General features: G+C 48.7%; 1 non-coding gene across 1 annotated transcript; it reads right to left on the bottom strand.

Moving 5' to 3' along the window:
* Positions 1-575: 575 nt before the first annotated feature.
* On the bottom strand, positions 576-739 carry LOC128582804 (U1 spliceosomal RNA). The gene has a single exon (XR_008379240.1). It is a non-coding gene; the product is annotated as a U1 spliceosomal RNA (small nuclear RNA).
* Positions 740-3,201: the final 2,462 nt, after the last annotated feature.

Here is a 3,201-nt window from a genome sequence, read left to right as displayed (position 1 = left end):
TCGCGTGGTTAGTAGCTGGTGTCTAGATTATTGGGATAAGAAAGCAAAGAGCACTCACGCCTCGCAGGTGAGTACAACAGTCTTGACAGTTCCCGAGGGACAGATCTTCTGACTCACGTGTTATTTTCCTTCAAGGAATAAGTTGTCTGTTCTTGGTGTTGCTCATAATTTTCCTCTCTCACTGGAAACACTGACGGCAAGTTTCCACGTATTCCCCATAGAAGCATGAACCAGCAGCGGGCGTGGCCTCTGACCACAACTCTGGACAGTAGAGGGCCTTTCTCTGGGATGGGGCACCCAGGGAACTTGGTGTTTTTCTTAAGAACCAGAGTCAATAATCCTGTCTTTTAATCCTTCCTGCTTCCTATGACAAGGAAAAATGGTCACCTGGTGATGTCAGAGGTCCCAGAGCCTGTGCAGGGAAAGTTCCTGAGGTCCTCTGCCACTATAATAAGGGACCTCCTGCTGGAGAAACCAGAAACTCCTCCAGCTGGCAGAGCACCCTGCTGGGATCCAGTTACTCGCAGGGTAACTGACTTGGAGCACTGATTTATTGGGCACCTCTTTTTTTTTTACAGGGGAAAGTGCGAACCCAGTCCCCCACTACCACAAATTATGCAGTCGAGTTTCCCACATTTGGGGAAATTGCAGGGGTCAGCACATCCGGAGTGCAATGTATAAGCCTCGCCCTGGGAAAACCACCTTCGTGATCATGGTATCTCCCCTGCCAGGTAAGTATGGGCACCTCTTATGTGCCTGGAACAGGGATTATGTTCTGCAATCCTGACAACAATGAAATAAGTACCATTATTATCCAATTATATAATCAAGGAACCTGAGGCTTAGGAAGGTTAAGTACTTTCCAAAGTCAAGGTGAGCAGTGGAGCAGACAGGTAACCCCATGTATGTCTGAGGCCATAGTCCCTGCTGCTCTGATCATCTGCTAATAATTTTCTCCTTGGCACATCATGGACTCCACAACTTGCTGCTCACTAATCTCACAGCACCAATCTGTACAGCCACTTCTGTTCCTTCCCCCTACCTGAGTGAGTGCCAAGGGCAAGGGACCACCTGAAGAGCAAGGAGAAGATGACATTCAGGATTCAGTTCCAGAATGTCTGCCCCTTCCAGACTGGCACCCCTCGGTCTGTTAACCTGCCTGCCTGCCTTGTCGGTCAGCACCAGAACCCATGGCTGCACACTCTCCCCACTGGAGTCTCCATGGCTGCTCACTTGTCCATAGCCCACACGGTCTCACCACATGTGCAGGTGTCTTGACAGTCAACACATTTCTGCAAACAAATAAGTGAACGTCATTTTGTTTTCTTTCATTAGCTGTCTCATGCTGCCATCATCAGAGTTTGCATAATGGGTGTGTCTAGAACAGAAACAATGCCGTGGTCTTTTCTCTTTGTGGCTGTTACCTATTTACCTTGATCATGACTAGCTAAGGAGGCTGTTGTAGAAAAACAAAAAGCTTTGATTCAGATAGACCCGGCTCTGAATTGCAGCTTTACCATTTATTGGCTCAAACATTTTTAGTGAGGATCTACTATGTGCAAGGAATTATTTTAAGTGCTGGATGAAAGCAGTGAATAGAACAAAGATCTCTGCCCTTGGAAATAGACACAGATGAGAACAATACCGTGTGTCAGCTGGTGACACCCTGAGGGGAGAAGTGCAATGGGGGAGGGTAGGAAATGTCAATACTGGTGGAGTGGGGGCGGTGGGGAAGGCCACCCAAGGAAGCATAGCCTGAGCCCAGACATGGAGGCTGTGTGGTGGCAGGTGGGAGTCACCCAGACTTCCTGATACTTGATTCACTCGACTCTAAAATGGAAAACAAAAGCCACCTTGCTGATGGGTTCTGAGAGTCAAGCCTGGCTGTGAGGAGCGTCTGGACCAGGCAGCGACTGGGCACATGACAGCAGCCCCATGTTCATCGTTATCACACTGTCACCGTCAGCAGCAGCGACGCCGTTTAAGTAGCCACTTGCTGGGACTGCAGATTGATTATTTGTACATTTACTATCCCCACAGGACCCTGCTAGGGACACTCAGGTCACAGTTTGATTCTGAAGATTGAATGAAGTACCCTAACCTTCAAAGAGGGACATTGGGTTTTAAGATTTCTATCAGTCAGGGTCTTGGCAGGAGACAGAGGTCTTCTCAAACTGGATAATTTGAAGAAAGTTTAACAAGAGGGTTATTTCAAAGATGGGCAGAGTTAGGAAAACCCCAAAAAGTCATGCAGTGCCCCAGAATTAGTAACAACAAGCACCTTACCTCCCCCTGCCCCAGGCCTGAAGGGACAGGGTAGGGAGTGCTTAGCAGAAGCCAGAGCCATAGGGGGTCCCTGAAGAAGGGCTGTGCACATGGCCTTGGCCTCCAGTGGGGGGACACAGCCACCTGCAGCAACTCTGTTAGGGAGAGCTGGGGGCGATTATTCCAGTGTCACTCCCTTTAAGCCCATGAGGGCTTCCCATCGGGCACCCCAGCTCAAAATCAGAGGGCCAGGGAGCCTCAGGGAGCCACTCAGCCACCCAGGGCATGAACAGGTGGAGAGTGTGGAAGGGGAGCAGGAGGGACAGAGGGAGACGCCTTGCAGAAGAGGGAAGCAAATCAGACCTCGTCCCCGGCCGGGGTGATGTGCAGGACCCTTCCCCTCACTATTCTCCTCTGCATTCCAGGAAAGCGACCACAGTTCTTTCCTTCCTCAGCTGATCCTTCAGTCATATTTATTGCTTTCCTCTGGGCCCTCCTCTTCCTCTTGCTTCTTACAAAGTCCAAGATTTGGTTAAGTGTTTTGAGAGACAACCAGATAAATAAAAAATAAGTTGTATGTAAAGCCACACTCTACTGCTGATGCCAGCCCATCTGTACCAGGGTGTGGCACTGGTGATAAGGACCAGATGTTCATTTTGTCACTTGCCAACATGAAAAGGGCAAGGCCAGGGGTGGTCCTGACCAGAAGCACATCAGTGCCACCATTTTATTTTATTATTATTTTTTAAGTGTAAGACAGTTTTCTTTTATTAGTTTCTCCTCAACCTGTCTGATGTTTACTAACTTTCTTAGCGTAAGAAGGTGACCTGGAGCTTGAATAAACCAATCTGGATAACACGACCAGGATAAATGCTTGTCTACACACAAGCCATCAATTGTCACTCTATGGCCTGGCTTCATGTAAATCCAGCTGAT

Source organism: Nycticebus coucang, chromosome 3 (assembly GCF_027406575.1).
Source record: "Nycticebus coucang isolate mNycCou1 chromosome 3, mNycCou1.pri, whole genome shotgun sequence".
Taxonomy (NCBI): domain Eukaryota; kingdom Metazoa; phylum Chordata; class Mammalia; order Primates; family Lorisidae; genus Nycticebus; species Nycticebus coucang.
This window is presented reverse-complemented; position numbering and strand designations above follow the sequence as displayed.